This window comes from Dermochelys coriacea, chromosome 2 (genome assembly GCF_009764565.3).
Source record: "Dermochelys coriacea isolate rDerCor1 chromosome 2, rDerCor1.pri.v4, whole genome shotgun sequence".
NCBI lineage: Eukaryota > Metazoa > Chordata > Testudines > Dermochelyidae > Dermochelys > Dermochelys coriacea.
Window position 1 is genome coordinate 212,095,256 of NC_050069.1, and position 20,480 is coordinate 212,115,735.

The following is a 20,480-nucleotide window of genomic DNA, read 5'->3' on the forward strand; positions in this document are numbered from 1 at the left end:
TTAAAAAGTATTAAAGTATTATACAGTAATAACTCCCAGCACTGCAGCAGGTCTAGTGAAAGCTGTAGAGCTGGGGATGACCAGTGCAGAATACTACACTACTTTCAAAAAAAAAAAAATTCAGCATGCAAATATTGGAGTTTGTATCTTTGTTTCTGGATCACCTTGTACTTCTCTTACTTCGATATCAAGTATCAGTGCATTAATAGAAGAAACTGAACTATGAAAAAAAAGGAAGCGATGTGGCAGAAGAAAGAGGGATATCCTTGAAGGATTTGGTAGGCTGTACAAGCCAGACCCTGCAATGTTTGTTTTACAGGGACTAGCATAAAACAAACCCTTGTGAGTCTGCCTGAAGAATCGCCACCAGTACTCCACACACTTTCTCCCACCCCTTTATCCCCAAAGGCTCCTAAAGTGATTTCAGAGATTAAACCCACATTTTAAATCAGTGACATGGGCTTGAGATCTCACTTTGGGTGAATTCTATGGTTCTATATGAATATTACACACAAATAAAGTACATTAAAAGAACGTTGTTGAGATTACAACATCAAGCACTCAAAAGATAGGAAATGTCATAATTCAGCCACATTGGGGATAGACATTACGATGTATTTTTAATTAAATGATAATATACCTTTTTTAATGTGGTTTGTGTGTGTAATTGACCAGGTTTTTTTTTAAAAAAAGCAAACTTTAAAAAACAGAATTTTCATTACGTGGCATCACACTGACATCAACAGGGTTGGAATCGTTAGCGCCACTGCACAGATCTCTGCCACTTGAGCTAACAGAATAACTGCAGCAGGGTGTCATCCTCTCTGTGGACCAGCTGTAGATGGGACATACACTTCGCCAATGGGTTGCACTGATATTTGCTGATGGTGAGACTCAGGAATCTTGGGTTCTATTCCAGGCTCTGGAGAGGAGTGTTTTCTAATTCTAGAATCTTTTGCCCATTCCCTTCAAGTACATCCCTGTCTGTCCTGTCTGCTCCAACCAGTCACTGGCCCAGTCCCATCTCTTGCCCACCTCTGGTTCCTTGTTCCAGTCCCAGTCTCCACTCCTCAGGCTTCTCATCACAGTCCCAGTTTCCTTGGCCAGTCAGTCTTAGTCTCCCCCTCCAGGCTTGTTGTCTGATTTTAAATCTCCCCCCATTTCCTTTAACAGAATCCCCACTCAGTCCAAGACTCCCATCCCCTATTCTGGCTGCCTGTTGCAGTCTCCTTGACTAATGAGTCCATCTCCTTTCCCAGAAGTCCCAGTTTCTCACCTCAAATCCAGTCCCAGTCTCATCAGGCTCCTTGTCCTAATAAACTTTTTTCTTTCCCCACCCCCCAGTCTGACTTTTGTCCCCTCTGCTTTTAAATTAGACAACTTCTTCCTCTACCCTGCCTGGGTACAAGCAAGCCGGTCACTGAGAACACCTGAGAGACAAGCTCCCTGATCTCAGTTCTGATATAGGGCTCCACCCCAGCCTACAGCAGCCATTACTGGACAGGTTTGGCTTCAGCCCTTGTAGCCCTGGGATGGAGGGAGCACGCTCAGTTGCTCTGTTGGAATGGTGCATGTCCAGATTGGTTAGCACTAGGAGCTGTGAGAGGCCTGAGCATGCTCAGTGGTGATGCAATCTGGAGATTTTAGCTGCTAAAACTCAAAAAGTCTCTATTGAGCACGTATGACCTGTGATTTTCAAAGGCTTATAAAAGCTAAATTTGGGCTGATTTTCCCAATGATTGCAAAAATCACATTTCTGACACAAAGGATATTTCCAGACAAATTTCAGCTCTCTGCTCCAGAGCGTCAGGGGTGCAAGAGCTGTTCAAAGAAAAGGTCATCAGAATTTTTTTAGCGTGGGAAAAACAATGTATTTTCCCCTAGCTTCATTCTTGGAAATGCCTGCATCATTTTGGCTCAAATTCCCCCTCCTCCCATTGCCCATCTTTCCTACCAAAAGAAAACAAAAAACAAAAACCCGACACGAAATAAACAGCCTCTGACAAACATGGCATGGAAGTTTCCAGCCCAAAAAGTTAATGTTTGGCAAAGTTTGAAGGAACTGAAAACAGAGTTTTATAATGCGAAATGTCAGACAAACTTAATAGGGGGCACTTACCAGCTCTGCTTATAAGTTCTTAAAGCTCTACTCTGATTGCTCTGAGTTTAGTTCACTGTTCTGTTTGGTCCTGGGATTAGAATATTTGACCAGTTCAGGATCCTACGTATTCCTGTTTTTAAAACTCACTAAATCTTTCAAAAACAAAAACGTTGTTGCATTTTCGTTTTTGATCTATTCCTTCATGACCAGCACAATTCCTTTACATGAGATTAAAATGACGTCCTGACAACCTTTCATATACCTGGGTTCCAAATCCTTTAGGGATTTGTGGATTGTAACCAACACTCAAACTTGCCCTGAATTGGTGAACCACAGGTTGGGTAGTGAGATAATGTATTCTCCGAATGATTCCATCTCCAGCCTGCCCATTCCCTAATTATGGATACCTGTGATGCACCCAGAAAGGGTTTCCCTATGTTTGCTGGAAGGAGCTAGCAAGATGCATTTCCACTTTCAAACTTTTCCTCATCTAGCTCACTGGGTCTTTGCCCTTTCCACCCAAAGACAGAGGGGACAATTTGAGCTTATATTTGGTATGTGGCAAAATGAGGAGATCTTGAATAGAGGTTAAAGGTGTTATTCCTAAAGGGGGTCTCACACCCTGAATGGTATGTGGAAAATAAATATATAAACTGCTAACAGAAGTACTGCCCAAGGATGATGCTCAAACGTGATTCATAGATTTTAAGGCAAGATTGTTATGATCATCTCTGATCTCCTGCATAACACAGGCCATAGAATTTCACCCAGGGATTTCTGCAGCAAGCCCAACAACCTGCGATTGAACGAGGCATACCTTTTAGAAAGACATCCAATCTTGATTTAAAGTTTGTAAAATGTATCACTTTTTTTTGGCAATCTGTTCCAACAATTAATTGCCCTCACTTATTTATTAATTACCTCACTTATTACGAGTTGCTAACTTCTGTTTCCAGCCATTGGGTCTTGTTATGCCTTGGCTGTTAGATTAAAAAACTTTCTAGGAGCAGGTATCTCTTCTTGGAGCAGGTGCCCTTAGACCATGATCAAGTTGCTCTTTTCACATTTTCTTTAATAAGCTAAATAGATTGAGTTCCTTTAGTTTCTCACTGTCAGGAATGCTTTCTGGACCTCAAATCATTCTTGTTGATCTTTTCTGAACCTTCTCCAGTTTTTAAAATGTTGACACCTTCACGGGACACAGTATTCCAGTAGTATTGCTGATGCACATAAGAAAAGTATTAGCTATATCCAAAGCTCAAGTAGATCTCTAATGTCAAGGATGATAACTCAATCCATGTGAGAAATTAGTAGAAAGCTGATTTTGACAGTTTTTTTTAAAGAACTCTTTTACAGGTGTTTTAGCAGCCAGTACCATACACAGCAAAGCCAGGAATAAACATGCAGGAGATTTGGTTTAAAAAGAACAGCTTGAGGCTTGAAGCCTGATTTAATAGATACTGCCAAGTTCAATCACCTGATGTTAAGTTGGAAAAGATCTCCTTGATGCTATGAGAACACACTGTTGGCTAGAAAACTGAGGCAGAACTAATTATGTTAGATTCTCTATATATTGAGAAAACTGAGCTCCCTGTTCCCTAGCCTCTACCATGCTTGACAAATCTAGATGGAGGGGAACTAAGCCAAAAGAACAAATGTTGAGCAACCCATGAAGATTTATTTCAGCACTATTCTTTGTAAACTTTGGTTTAATAAAAGCATTGTTGTGCTGTCTGCAGCCACAATACACTTTGTTTAATTAAGGTGGAGTTGTTGTTTTTAAACTGAAACTACATTCTGGACATTCCAGAGAGTCAGGAGCCTAGCATAGAAAAGGACATGATAGTTCCAAGGAGGTGGGAACTCTCCTCCAGTCACTGAGGGGTTTTAAAAGAATTTTTACAGTCTTTGACCTCACCTAAGTTTTCTCAATGATGTTGGAGAGGTACATGGATATAAACTCCCAAAGTCTATCCTATCCCTATCCTCTTTCAAATCCCTCTGTAACCCTCCTCTATGATGCCTAGAGATCCTACTTCCTGATCACAGTTAGATAAGTGACAGATTCTGACTGTCCCTCTTCCCCTTCCTTCCTTTTGCTTCTTCCTTATTCTCAACAACACCATCATTCTGACATTCCCTGAACCCGAACTCTACCCCCCAAATTAAAAACCAAAACAATATATGTTGCTAAGAGAACTGTGCCAATTCACTGCCATGTTCATTTGCTTGTACATTATATCCCAGCCGCATCCTTCTGTCTGTCTTTAGGCTCTGAGCCTGCAAACACTAAGTTAGGCATATGCTGAACTTCAAGCACAAGTTGTCTTAGGAAGTCAATGGGACCATGCGTGTGCTTAAAGTTAAGCATGGGCATAAAGTGTTGTAAAACTGGGACCCTAAGTCCCAATCCTGCCACATGTTGCATGCAAGCAGACTTCTGCCCCCACACAGCATCTCAGTGCATAGCAGTCTAGTCCCGGGCAGCAAATTGCAGAACTGGGCCTTTAGACTGCAAACACCCAGGACAGGGAATGTCACTTTATCTGTGTTTCTACAACACCCAGTCCTGGTAGTTAGATGCTACCATTATATCAGCAACAATAAATAAATGTGGCAGTATTCACTTATTTTTGTTCCGTTCGCAAGGACTGTGGAGTTGCATGGATATACCTGACAGCGGAATTTTGCCCAGTGTTTGTAAATGAATAGGTATGCCTTCTTCACTGTGTTTTAAATGCTGATTCAAACAGGGCATTTTTATTAGACTATGATTATGGACGTTTATCTAAAATATTGTGCTAAAGTCATGTTCTCAGTTCTTTCATTCTTTTTGGTAAACAAGGAGGTTTGTGTGTGGGAGAGGGGATACATTTTCTAGTTCGGTAAAAAGGAAGCTGTGAAATAAAATCCCAGTCTGATTGTGACAGTGGTTCATCACTAGGAGAGATTGCTGATTGGCTGGAGTGCAGTGGGGGCAGGGCTAAGGAGCTGTGCTACACCTGTAAATTCATAGATTCATAGATACTAAGGTCAGAAGGGACCATTCTGATCATCTAGTCCGACCTCCTGCACAGCGCAGGCCACAGAATCTCACCCACCCACCCTATCCCTACCCTAGTTAATAAATCTGTTTGTTTATTCTATCTGAAGCAGTGCGTTTTGTTTGAAGCATGTCAGAGACTCCCCTTGGGAGAAAAAGCCTGGTACATATTAATTTCTTTGTTAAGTTGACGAACTCATATTAGTTTGCAGTGTACAGGGGACATAACTGGACACTGCAAGACCGAGGTTCCTAGGGTTGTGCCTGGATTGGATAAGCCAGATCCTAAATATGTTTGGGGTGGGGGTAAAGGCATCATTTAACTAGGGTACAGTTTCCTGTGGCACTGAAAGAAAAAATGGTAAGAAAGAAGAGTTAGTGCTAAATTCACCCTGAGTTATGTTGGCTTCCACTGGTGTGCACTCAGACACAAGACTCCATAAGTGGCCATTCCTTCAGAGAGGGAGTTTGCAGTGGCAGTGAGTGGTCACTATTCTTCTCCTCCAGGTTGGGGGAAACCTGTAGGGAGTCTTTGCAGCCAGAAAATTGGATGGTGCTGGCCGAACAGAGGTATGATCAGCTGCATGTGATTGTGCTGATTCAATGAGAGAGGACAATAGGGGGTGAATCTCCCTCAAGCAGAAGAGACCTAGCCGCCACAGAGAGGTGCAATTTATATCTCCCAGAGCCAGGATGTGTGAATTTATCTCATAGGATCACATTTAGCCCTAATGAAAGCTGGTTTCACACCACTGACTTCCATGTAATTTCACCCACTCACTCCAAGGCTCAATTTGACCCATAATGTTGGCAATTACCAATAGGTGGACAGGTGATTTGCTTTGCCATATTAATGCTATTGTTAGATTTGCTCATATACATATATTAGAGATATGAAGTGTTCTATTATTAGTAGATAAAAAGATGTTTTGAAAAGAAAACCTATTAACTTGTATGACCAAGAGTTGAGAATTACATTTGTGCTGATTTTATTTGTGTTATTATAGAAACCTTTTGAAGCATCAGCAGTACAAGCATTAACTAGATGGTTATATACAACTCTAATTCAGAAAAGAGGGGAAAGAGAAGATTGCCTTAAAAAAAAGCGAAACAAGAACTCATCTATTTAGGTATGCTAGCACTGTATGTCTTATTACCAGTCAAATGTCATTGACTAACCGGAATATGAAGGCAAACTATTCACAAAAATGTAAACAGAATCAGCAATCCAGTCAAGAGATGCAAATTACTATGTCATTTATGCAAACAGATGTTTGGAATAGCTTTTTACAGGAGACATATTTAAGTAGGAAAGTGTCTTAAACTGAAATTACTTAAGTCAATCTGGATCCTATGTTTTGAAGATTAGGTATTTTGATGACTAAAACATTGATAATATCACATTTATATATTACCAATCATCAGAAAAAGTGTACATCAAGGTGATCATCAAACTGTGCATCAAGATTGTGAGCCTGCTCCTGCTCAAATATTAAAGTGTATGGGCATAGATAGTTGGATGCTGATGAGTGTTTTGCTACTGATTCCAGCTGGAACAAGATCAAGTCCGGAATAGTCCATACAAAATATACTGTGTGTTGGGCAAGCAGGTAGGGATTATAGGCTAAATTGGAGTTCAACCTGAACTATAGCTTCTATTCCCACAATAGAAGCTACTACACAGAAATGGCAATGTTTAAGTTTTGGGGCAGGACAAGAGATAAAGCTCTAAATAACCTGAAATTAATATATGAAACAAATATTCTACAAGATTCCTTTTCAAATACCACTAAAAATAGGTCAGGGTTCAAGACCGAAGACAACCTACTTCATCCTTTAATTATCTCCTGATAGCCGCCAGCCAGTCACATGCCAGTGGCAGAAATGACACAGGAATCTTGCTTTCCAGCCTTCTCCTCTAAGTATCAATGGATGTTGAACAAAGAGCCTCACTTCTGTCACAAGTTTGCTGTGAGCCTAAATTAACATCTGAGACAACTTAGTGTATTTTGATAAGTTAGTATTTTGATACAGTTTTTACAATTGTAAACATTTCAAATTTTAGATGGCTCATTTCTTGAATTGTGAACCGGTCCAAAGAGTACTGAGACAGTTTTTGACACACAAAGATCTTTTTGTAGAGGGTTTATATTTCAAATTCTAATCTTAAATTATTGGCACTCTCATCACTTCCCCCTCCCTAAAATCAACAATGGGTCAAATTCTACTCTGGGTTACCCCAGTGTGAATCCAGTGAAATCAATGCAGTTGCTTTGGATTCACTCCAATGTAACTGAGAACAATGACATTGAAAATCATGATAGTGCCTCTATACCTGAGCTGCTCCTAAAATATATAAATATACAAGCTATTCCACATCTCTAACCTGAATAGAAATAAATACTATTTTACCTCATTGAAAAAATAAATTATAATGAGCAATTTAATAATGTCCACAGTTTATTTTCCATATTTTATTTTCTGATTTCTAGTAAATATTCTAAATTGATTCCAAAATATACCTTGTTCCAATCACACTCAAATCATGTTACTTATTATTCCTACTATGAAAATCATGAAATACTATAGGTAAAGATTTATTGTATCTCTTTAAAAGATAAATAATTCATTGAATACATTAGATGGAATATTATAAATATTTTTTAAAATCAACAGGATAGCTATTTCTTGCAGCTTATGTGGTTTAGAATACTTTTAATCTTGTAGTAGATAGATAATAAGTTATGTGTCTGGGGGAAAAAAAGAGAGAGAGAAGAACAAAATGGAGGATTATATAAAAAACAGTAAGACCCCTCTTTAAGAAAGCATCTGTATTCAGAAAGTACTTAATCACATGCTTAAAATTAAGCACATGCTTAAATCAATAGGATTTAATGCTTAAATTATTTTCTGATTAAGGATGCTCTTAAGCATGCTTTTTCCCCTGAATTGCAGCCTAAACTGGTGTCTATAGCATGTAGACAAAATCATATCAAAGACAGGACTATATTGAATATCAAACCAAATCTGTTATTAAATCCATTTAATTTATTCTATAATTGAGGTAAGAAGAATTTGCAGAAGGGGGAAAAGCAAATATTTTAACTGTATTATTATTTTCAGTCAAAACATTGTTTAAAAATATATTCGCCTCTTCTCTGGAACTCAAAGCATTCAATCAGATGGTGACACATTGTTACCTCCCAGTTGAAATGACAATGCTGTGGTTAATGGAAGACCACAATATTCATTGACTGCTATAGGTCACTATAAAAATCCAAACTATTGGTCTCTGATCTAAAGATAGATGACATACTAAAAATAGAGCTATTTTCCCTGCTTGACAAAGGATGAGGCAGCAATCTTATTCTCTCTTGTAAAGGTCTGATAAATTATTTGGCTGGGATGGTGCAGTCAAATCTAGGAATCTCGCTGTAATACAAAATAGGTTTCATAAGGATTTCTATGTGCATCAGGTAGACTCTGAAAGATTGTTTTTGGATCAAAGATATTCTCAGTCAGTTTAATCTAACATCTGTGTCTTAGAACTTGATTGTTGTGGTTGTTGACATTTCATTATAAATGAGAAAGGTGTTCAGTCATGCTGAATGGGGATATTTATATGTAAATATAGGAATTTTTGCTTTGGTAATACTTCCATTTCTGGGACCGAAGTTTATCTGATTTTCCAAATGCTCCATTAACCACCAAAAAACCTGACAGAAAATAAAGTAAAGCCAAAAGACATGTTCTAGGGAATAACAGACTTGTTTTTGGTCCACTCGTACCCAGCAGGTACTAAAAATACGTAATGAGGCTAAGATGATGGTCTGAGCCAAATGCATACCTGGTGTAACTCTATTGAAATCACAGGGAAATCAGCAGAGTTGTAGCAGGAGTGAATTTGGCCAAATGATGTCATTAAGTGAGCAGTCACTGGGTTCAAGGGCACAAATCACCTCTCTTACTCACAAAGAAAATATTAATGTACATTAGTGATTACACAAAAACCCTATATTAAAAAGACATTCATGTTGCAAAGTTAAGCACTCAAAGTTCCAGAATGAAGCTTGCCTGTGTAACTTTAATTTGGGCTCCGTGTGCATATGCATTATATCAGTCATTAATTACATGATCACATACTAGGTTTTTTTTCAACAGAACTCTTGCTTCTCTCAATGCACAAGATGGATGGGGCTTACTGAATGAGCAGCTCTTCACTATTTCATTTTACCCTTATCATTCAATATGTGGCTCCATATCTTATTTATTGCACACCATTCACATCCTTGTCTGAATACTGAATTATTAATTTCTTCAAGATAGCACTTGTGGGCATAGTTTCTGATTATTTCACAAACATTAATTCATTTATCCTTACAACACCACTATGAAATAAGATATTATGCTCACTTTAGAGATGGAGAACTGAAGCTCAGAGATATTAAGAACAAAATTGTTAAAAGTGTCCACTAATTTGGGGTGCTCAAATTTACATGCCTAGAGTCTGATTTTTCAGAGTACTTAGCATTTTTATAGCACTTAATGTATGCAAAGCACAGCTCTCATCGACTTCACTTGAAGTTGGGAGCGCTCAGCACTCCTGCAAATCAACCCTAAGTGCCTCAAGTTGTGCACTCAGAAAATGAGGCACACACACTTAGTGGTCACCTGTGAAAAATCTGGTTTCAGTGGCTTCTCCAGCATTACACTGGAATTTTGTGGCAAAGGCAGGGACAGAATCCAACTCTCCAAGGTAGCTTTCAACTGCCTTAACCACAAGACCATGCTTTCTTTTCTACCTATCCCTGACTCATTCGTTACACACCTTCCAGTTTCTTCAACAATGTCATGCCCTACACATATCTTCTAGTCCTCTGATACATTCCCTGAGCACCATTCATCCTGTGCACAGAATGAGATAAGTGTACTGTAGAAAAACTAGTATGTGATCATGTAATTAAGGACTGCCTCCTAATGTGTACACACAAGGGAGCCAAATTAAGGTTGAACTGGCAAACATGGAGGGATCCTGGACAGGTGGAAGGAGCTGCAGGTAACACCAAAGTATGCTAACAGTTGTTGCAATCATTTCATAACTTTTCAATGCTTGAGTTTGCAACCTTGACATTCCTTTAATGTAGATTTTTAAAATGAAATTTCCTAATTTTTTCCCCTAAAAAACAAGCTGAAAAAACATCAATTCCATCATATGGAATCATACTGATCCTCCTTCCCTCCCCCCATATAGTTTAACAGCAGGGTTGGGACTTGAGTGTCAAAAGGATCTGTGCTGTACATCTAAAGATAACAGAGTGACAGTAGCGGTTATAGGCTGTTAACCTTTATGTGTACTAGCCACTAAAGGTGGATGAGGCACACACTTTGCTGGTGGGTTTCACAGCTGCTTGTTAGACAGCAGAAGAATGTTGAGACTCAGGAATCTTGAGTTCTATTCCAGTTGTGGAGGGGAGTGTGCTCTAGTGTTCTTCCTACCCTACTCCCCCAAGCCTGCACCCTTCTGCACCAATCCCATCCAGCATGTCCCTCAGTTCCTGTTGCCCCCTCAACCTCTCTTTGATCACTCTCTGCTCCTACCACCTCTTTTAGCTTGCCCTTTCTCTCCTCTGCTCCTCACCTCTCTGCATTTGAGTCAGACAGCTTCCTCCTTCTCTTCCATGCTGTCTGAGCACCAGCAGAAGGAGCATTGCGAGCACAGGATAGACAGTCAGCCTACTCTCAGTGCTGATGCCCAGTGCCACAATGCCCCCAACAGCTGAGAGCACCAACTTTAGAAAAACTCCTGCTCAACACAGATGGAATCTCCCAACCTCTCACAAGTTATGAGTGAGCATGTGCAAACAGCTATTTTCAGACATTTATAACTTAGCAAAATTTGTGGGAACAGCAAAAGGCACTTCTTTGCAGGGCAATACCCCTGCAAAATGTTGAGTCCCTTTTCCAAAGCTAGACCTTCTAAAAAAAAAAATGTAAGATTTTTTTTTTAAGATTGGCTAAACAATGTGTTTGTCCCTAATTTCATTTTCAGAATTGGCTGAATCATTTTTGCTGAAACTGCAAACATGATCTGCCTTTGGCCAAGACTCAGCATGGAAAATTTCTGCCTGAACAACTGAAGTTTGATAAAGTTTATAAACAGCTGAAAACAGGGTCTTATAATGGAACATGTTAGGCAAGCTTCATTGTATGCAGCAGAACCAGCTCCACCTATAAAAATGTGGTAATGATAAACATATATATTCGTGGCCTATTCTGACTATTCTAATGACCCATCCACATATTGCACCTGCTACCCCTTTATTTTCACTGTTACTGTTATCCTCTCGATAGCCAAAAAATGATCCCTTTTTAGAGAAGGTGATTTATCTGATGAGTATTAGCTTTGTTTTTGTAACAGATTTTCACATTGTCTGTCCATATATTATATTTGAAAAGCTGGCAACTTTTAGTCTGTTTTAGTGTTTGTATTTGGGCATTTTGTTTTGTTGTGTTTTATGACACTAACAGGTCTTACAATAAACACCTTATACAAGGATTAAATAAAATTTATTTTACTTCTATTCAGAGAGCCCATCTTTGGTCAGGCAGAAATTTGCCAGCTGCACTGCCTGTACATTGCTCCTTAGCAGCCTGTTGAAGCTCTAACGACTGATCTAATAAACCAGAAGTATTAGAAGGTCAGAGTGAACAACATTGCTCAGTTTGACCTTCCATTATTTATGGTTTGTCGGATCAGCCATCAAAGCTCCAAGTGGGTAGCTGATAAGAAGCAGAATCAGCAGCACAATCATGATACTGCAAAATTCTCACATTGCATGAATGGTGCCCCCTGGTTTTTGGTGACCTGTGCAGCCACCCATGTCACATGCCCCTAAAGCTGGCCCCTGCCCATTCACCATTTCATGTTTAAATGGCTTTCGTAAGTGTCAGGATTAAAAATACAGTTGCAAAGTTGGTTTTCATTCAGCTAAAGACTCCTCTTCCTTAAAAGAATAAAGTCCACAAAAGTTCTTCATGCTCATGTTTCCATCTTGTAGAAATGAATTTATTTTTACACTTGTAAATTAAATAACAGTTCAATTGTGCCTTTCAATTAGGCACAAAGAATGACTGCATTTCATAATTTAAGGGACAAATACAACCCTATCACCTGTGGCTGAGGATGTTCCCCATGGCAGCAGAATTGATGTGGTGGGGCTGGATTTGAGGGCATGCACTTTCAGCATGAAGCTTAAGCCTCCCTATGTGCCAGTAGACAGAGAGGTGTAGATCACAAGGTGCAAGATGTGGGCCGAAATGGGGGGACAGACCAGAACAATTCACTGGGTGAATCCCCCAGTCCTCCTCCTTTTCCCACCACAAGGTTACACTGGGGCTGCAGCCTCTATGGAATAACTCTACAGCTGCTTTGTGAAATGGGAGTAAGGATTCCTCTCTCTGGGCCCTCAGTTCATATATCCAGTGCATAACCTGCTACCCAGACTGGACATCTGTCCTGGACAGCACCCTGACTATTAGGAGTTTTTATTTTGCTAGTACACAGATATTACTGTAATCATGGTTCCATTTGTTTTGTTCCACTTATTTTCCATGAACACATGAGTGCTATCTACTTGGATTTTTCCTACTGGATACTTGTCCAATGTATGTACAATTGACAACAGCAGGCAAAAAAATTATTAATTTCCACAATAAAAAAAAATATCTGAAATGTGATACAAATGTATGAAAAAGATTTTAAAGGCCCCTGGTCACTGAAATCATTTGCCGTTTTGCCATTTACTTCAGTAGTGAAATCATCAATCCCTATGAAAGATTTCTACAAAAATTATCTCAAGCTAACCCTCAGTGACTGTGGAGTTACCTGTGTCTGTCTCATATAACTTACAGAGTCATTACAATAAAGCTTTGAATGGTTCCAATGAACACAACCGGCACACCAGAAATGATATGGAACCTAAGTGTGATCATTTCATAAGACAGATACAAATATTCTGATAAACTTGAGCCCATACACGTCCTTTATATGTTTGCCTTGGGTTATTGACTTTCAGGCCCTGTCTTTACATTAGGAAACTGGGGATGTACTAAGGCATTATTTCCCAATGAGCTAGTTGCAACATTGCCAATTCTCACAAATGTAGTCTGAGTCTCACAATATTTGCTGGGTTTTTTTGAAATACTCGGTTCCCAGAATCAGATGATTACATGAGAATCTCAGCTTTTGATTACAATTTTAAAAAAAGGTTCTAGACCTCATGGTTGTAGATTAAATGCGTGAAGAAATATATAGCTTTCATCCTACAGGCTAAAACACTGAAAGGCAAATAAAAAGATCTTCACACTTTTTAAATTTTATTTCATGATTTTTAAGACAATCTCATTATTTGTTGAGTCCTGACTCTCGATTTGTGAATGCCTGGACCTGGCAATAATGCAATTACCTAAGGTCACATAGCCCACTGAATTTCCTATACACCTAGGACTGCAATAACTCCCCTCTATGTTTCTATTGGATGATAAAATAGACAAGTCACACACCGATTTCCTTTTATTTTTTAAGCAGAACTTCATATGTTTATTAAGAGTCCTGAGGGACGGGTTGATCACGGGTTGATCACCCCCTGGGAGCTGCCACCTGATGTGCCAAGACTACTTCTGCCCCTGCGTTCCTGCCCAGTCATCTTAGGACTTCACTGCCCTGCCTGGTTTGAGCCAGACCCACTAGCCTGCTGCAAACCCAGACCCAGGTCTGAATCATGTCCCCTAACAGCTGTAGGCTTAACTGAAAGCAGCTTACAGAAGTGTTCTTGTCCTTGACATTCAGATGCCCAACTCCCAGTGGGGTCCAAACCCTGAATAAATCCATTTTACCCTATATAAAGCTTATACAGGGTAAACTCATAAATTGTTCGCCCTCTGTAACACTGATAGAGAGATATGCACAGCTGTTTGCCCCCCCGTCCCCAAGGATTAATACATACTCTGGGTTAATTAATAAGTAAAAAGTGATTTTATTAAATACAGAAAGTAGGATTTAAGTGGTTCCAAATAGTAAGTCAGAATAAAGTGAATTACCAAGCAAAATAAAATAAAACCCGCAAGTCTATGTCTAATAAAACTGAATACAGACAAAACCTCACCAGTTCCAGTAAGCTTCCTTTTACAGACTGATTTCCTTATAATCCGGGTCCCACAATCACTCACACCCTCTGTAGTTATTGCCCTTTGTTCCAGTTTCTTTCTTGGGGGTGGAGAGACTCTCTCTTTAGCCAGCTGAAGACAAAATGGAGGGGTCTCCCATGGGCTTAAATAGACTTTCTCTTGTGAGTGGAGACCCCCTCCTCTCTCCTATGCAAAGTCCAGCTCCAAGATGGAGTTCTGGAGTCACCTGGGCAAGTCACATGTCCATGCATGACTCACAGTTTTTACAGGCAGAAGCCATTGCCCACATGGTATCTTGAATGTCTCCAGGAAGACTTCTTATGTGGATTGGAGCATTCCAAGATGCATTGTTCCTTAAGTGCTTCTTGACTGGGCACTTAACTTTGTGAATACCTTTCTCCAGGAACTGACCAAATGCTCTACTAAGGTTATTTAGAAATCAAGCCAGTACACGGCCAATATTCATAACTTTGAATACAAAAATGATACATGCATACAAATAGGATTAATAGATTCAGTAGATCATAACCTTTACATAGATGTGTTACATGGCATATGTAGCATAGAACATATTCCAGTTTTGTCATATATATTCATAAGCATATTTCCATAAAGCCTTATGGGGGGCACCATCACAGGAGTGTGATGGTTCATGCTGGATGCTGTTGTCCCTGTCTGCTGTTTCTTCTGAGAGATGGAGAGGATGAGTTTTAGTCTAGTAGGCTACTTACTGCTTCTCTTTGCCTGATACAAACAAGGAGATGCTCCTATCTTGGTCCATACTAGGGGGACATCTTTTCTCTTACTTTCTGTGGCTAATGTCCTGCATCCTATGTCAAATCAATGCTCTGTGTATCTTATTTCAAAAACATGGGCACAGCATAGGATTTGGCCCATACACTTGAGTAAAATATAAATGTAAGTGTCTCCAGGGAATTGGGGCTTGGCTGGGACTGGCAGGTTGTGACTTAATCAACACAAAGCAGAGAAAATGTTGGTAGATGGGCAGAAGCAACCAGAATAATGGAGCAGACTGATTCAGCACCCTGACTGAGAGTGTGTGACCATCAGTCGTCACTTTGGTTTGTAATTCTGGAGACTTTCTAGTTCCTGAGCTGCTATTTGATGCCTGCCTAGTGGCTGTAGCAAGAAGTCTGCTTTTCCAGCTGTAGATGGCAAGGCAGGACTAGTTTTTACTTTATTTTTTTATTCGGGCCCTGCTAGAGTTATTACTGTCTTTTTCAGCTCAGTGTTAGACTCACATGCTGTACAGAGTGAAACACATTGAAACCTTTCAGCAGTATGATCTGGTTCAGAACATGGCTGCCTAATCATTAAGTAGAATTTCATACTGAGATCACCTACCACCATTTCATGAACTGCCCTGTCTTCTGAATAGAGTTTAAGAATAGAGTTTGACCTAGAGACTTCTAAATGGACTGGGACCTTCCTACCTGAGAAACTGCCTCTCTTCCAGTGCCATACTGCTGTCATAGAGATCAGCAGATACCTGTCAGCCCTCTTTGGTTTAAACAGGAAATACTTATTGCTAGGTAGTTATACTGTGGGAAGACCCCTCAACTTTGGAACTTGTTTCCAATCTTGGCTGGCTACAATCCAGCTTGGTTTGCCTTCCAAACAGTGAGAAGCCAGCTTTATTCTCAGCTTCTTGAGGAGAGGACGAGATGATGATCCTGAGACAGGATTTGGAAAATATATGAGCATTTGAGGTCCCATGTGGGGCAATAGGGATTATTTTTGTTGCTAGTAAAGTTGGGTGTTGTGGAAACAGATAGTTTTTATTTTATTTAGCGTTGTTTTTGTGAAGCTGTGGATTTAAAATTTGTGTGGGTGACCACAACATACCTCTCTAGGATCTGGTATATCCATGCCTCCATTTCCTGTTGTCTATGTCACATGGACACTATGTCCATGTCTATGTCCCTAGGTTACTTCAAATCCTTTCTCACCCCTCCCAGGGGTCGGTTTGTAAAGTCTCTAACACCACCACTCCTCTTGGTATCTGGTTCAATAAGATCACAAAATAGCTTCAACAGTTATAGAGTCCCTCCCATCCTAAGCCTTCCCTTCAAGCATAGTTTCCTTTATAGTGCTCATTGTCACCAAAATAATTTGTTCCGAAAGGATATAAGCCTTCCCCTATGGCTTGGTTCAGCCATCACTCAGTCTTCCCTAGGGTTCTTCTTCAGTCTACCTCCATCTAGACTCATTTTCCCATCTGTGACTACCACAGCCACCACATCTTCCGGGTCTTCCTCTGCAGACAGCCCCAGAAGCAGCCCCTATCTTATCCAGACAATTTTCAGAATGAGAAGCAGACCCTGCCTTTTCATTTCCTGCCTTGGGTTTAGCCTGATCAATCACATGATTAAATTATGATATGGGTCAACAGTGTACCCTTGTTGCCAAGAAGGCTAATAGCATTTTGAGCTGTATAAATAGGAGCATTGCCAGCAGATCGAGGGACATGATCGTTCCCCTCTATTCGATATTGGTGAGGCCTCATCTGGAGTACTGTGTCAAGTTTTGGGCCTCACACTACAAGAAGGATGTAGAAAAATTGGAAAGAGTCCAGTGGAGGGCAACAAAAATGATTAGGAGGCTGGAGCACATTACTTATGAGGAGAGGCTGAGGGAATTGGGATTATTTAGTCTGCAGAAGAGGAGAATGAAGGGGGATTTGATTGCTGCTTTCAACTACCTGAAAGGGGGTTCCAAAGAGGATGGCTCTAGACTGTTCTCAGTGGTACCAGATGACAGAACAAGGAGTAATAGTCTCAAGTTGCAGTGAGGGAGGTTTAGGTTGGATATTAGGAAACACTATTTCACTAGGAGGGTGGTGAAGCACTGGAATGTGTTACCTAGGGAGGTGGTAGAATCTCCTTCCTTAGAAGTTTTTAGGTCAGGCTTGCAAAGCCCTGGCTGGGATGGATTGGTCCTCCTTTGAGCAGGGGGTTGGACTAGATGACCTCCTGAGGTCCCTTCCAACCCTGATATTCTATGATTCTGTGACATCCCCTCCCACCCTAAGGATGACATTTCCTCCCACCTGTCCGTCCAGACCACATCCCCTGGAATTCCTGGCCTTAAAGTGATGAGGCCCCCTAATAGTGCTTGTTAGGTTAAGCTAGGTCTTTCAATGGCCACCATGTTCTATTACAGAGTGCTTTGGATGGGTGCTTGACTGTAAATTGAGATGCATTTTTTTTGTTTCATTTCCCATCTGCCTCAAGGAAAGGAGGGAGGAAACTACAGCACATGAAGGACATCATACTAATAGTCCTTTTATAGGCATTTAGCATGAAATTCACACCTGGGCAAAGAGCCCATACAAACCCAACACTCTAATTAAGGTCCACTTAGCCTTATTTCATGTATGCCATCTGCCCAGGAGTGAATTTCCCATTAGGTATTGCAGTGATGAGATTATTGTAGGTTAGATCAAGTGGAGCCAGATCCTCTTCTCATTTACATTGGTGTTACCGATGAGTAAAACCCCATTGAAGTCAAAGGTCTTTGGACCTCAAGACAATTTTTTAAAGGTATTCAGATGCCTCAAGCTGCAGATAGGCGCCTAGTGGAATGTTCAAAAGAATCTAGGAGCTTAGCTCTCATTGATTTCAAGTGAGCGGAGCCTATTCCCAGGATTGGCCATCTTGCTGGAAACATGCAATATAAAAAATTAGTTCCTGTATTTAAAAAAAAATCATTTTCAGTCCAATTTTCAAAATCGGGGAAAATATTGTTACTGTTGAAAAAAGTCATTTAAAAATGTAAGAAGTTTTCAGTGATTGTAAATAAGATTTATGACAAAAGATTTGTTGTTGTTTCAGATCTGGCCAAATTGTATAATTAGGGTAACCATATGTCCTGTTTTGGCCAGGAGAGTTCCTTTTTTAAGCCCTTTACTGGCCGTCCCAAACTTATTGGCAAAGATGGGCAGTTGTCCCATTTGTTCTTGTCAACTTGATCAGTTGGGAAGAGCAAACAGGACAAATGCCCACTTTTGTCAAAAAAGAGGAACATGTGGGGGGGCAAGTGGCAATGCCAGCCCTGCACAAGTGTGGAGACAGGGCTGGGGTGGGGGGCAGGCTGTGCCCGAGAGAGCAGTGATGCCACCCCCAGCCTCATGCTGGGGGCAGGCAGGGCTCGGGCAGCAATGATGCCAGCTCCAACCTGGCATGGGAGCCAGGCCCACATGAGGAGGGAGGCTCAGGCCAGCCTCATGTGGGAGGTGGGGATGGGGCTCGGACAAATGTCTGGGGCCAGCCCCGTGTGGGGAGGAGCCCTTGGGCTAGCCCCACACAGTGTCCCATTTTCCCTTTGGGAAATATGGTCACCCTAGGTATAATTTTTATTGGCACTTGTGGTCAGATCAGAAGTGTACAGCCTCTCATGCATGATTGCACTGTGGCAAGCACTGCTAAGCTTGCAATGCCCCGTGAGAAAAGAGGGCAGGCACCAATTAGCCCCAGTGGCCAGCAGTCTGTGGAAAGGCAATTCCTGATGATCTGGGAACTTGGAAATACCTGCATCACTGTTGGCCTTTTTAGGCTCCGACTTAGAGCTAGAAAGGTGGTTGCATGCACTGGTGTAGATGGTAAGCTCTACTGCTGTCTACTATTGTGAATTTGTAAAGTGCCTAGTACACTCGAGCCTCATTCTTGGATGGTCCTGAAGAGCTACCATAATAAACATGATTAATAATAATAATAGTTACTATCACGTGATAGTATGAGGTTTACTTGGACTCTCAATTGTCATAATAACAGTTGCAGACCATAACTTTGGAAATCAACCAGCATGGACTGTTTATTTGATTATAATGTGGTGACAACATCAGTGCTAACTGTAATTAACAACTTCATTTTCAATGCCATTGAATGCTGAGAAGGGTATCTTCATTTATAAAATTTCAGGTTCTTTTTAAGTTTCAGATACCTTTTAAGTGGCAACTGGTTTTCTCTACCGAGGGTGTGTTTGTGTGTGTGTTTTGGTTTTTACTTGCAGTGAATGAGCTAATATAGGTCACTTGTTTCCCATCTTTATGCCAACACAATGACAGTTATGGTGTCATTCCAAACCTGGAAGAATAAATAACATTTTCTGCTTTATTTATATTCATATAAATCTATCATTTTTATGCATGTGTATACATGCCTAAATGTAAATTATTGCTAACAGTTTTAGTCAATAAAAATGTATTTTATTAACAAATGCAAGTTCAGACTAAATCAATTAGATAGAAACACACAGCAGAATCAACATTTCAAAGACCTTTTAAACTGCATATTCTCCTATTCAAGCAGCAGGAAAACAATACAATTACATGGAAGGACTTGTAGTAGCTTGCTTAATGCATGATGAACATGCTGACCAAATACTCAATCCTCCTACCTCTCTATCCCAGCAGTATCTGAAAGGAACAGGACAGCTGTAGTCTCCCTGATTTTGGGCCACACTGGTGAATGGGATGACAGATGTAGAGCTACTCTTTCAAAGAAGGCAGGAACTCCTCTCTGTCCAACAAAAAAGATTGACAGTCTCAGAGCCCAATTTATATGGCTAAAAAAGCCAGCTGCTTCTTTAATAGTTGTAGGCAGTATTCCTAGTGTAGCAGAAAGTAGATGAATAAATTAATAACTACTAACTTGATGTTATCTGGTGAATGACTTTAAGCACACAGTACTCCCACAATAAACTATAGTAGACTTAATGCCTGTTCCCCCATAGAATAAAAAGGTGACCATATCATCTACTAAACAAACTAGGTTCCCAAACTGGGATTTAAAACTGTCTCCAGTTTATGTATTATACCTAATTAGCAATCACCACCAGTACAGACAAAATATAAAGCTCTCCTCAGATTAGTGGCTGTATCCTGTATGAGAAATTAATTTCAAACATACCCAAAGGGCAATTTTTTAATAAATGCATTTGAATCTTTTAAGCTAATATATTCGATATCTATTTGATCTACTTTCAATGTAGACACAAACATATATTTGAAGAGTACTTCTTTATCAGTATCTTTAAATTCTTCATCAGTTAAGAGTATAAGGGGGAAATAGAATATGTCCTGCAAAATGTACATGATGAACAGTAGAATTTGAAGGGCAGTATTTGAAA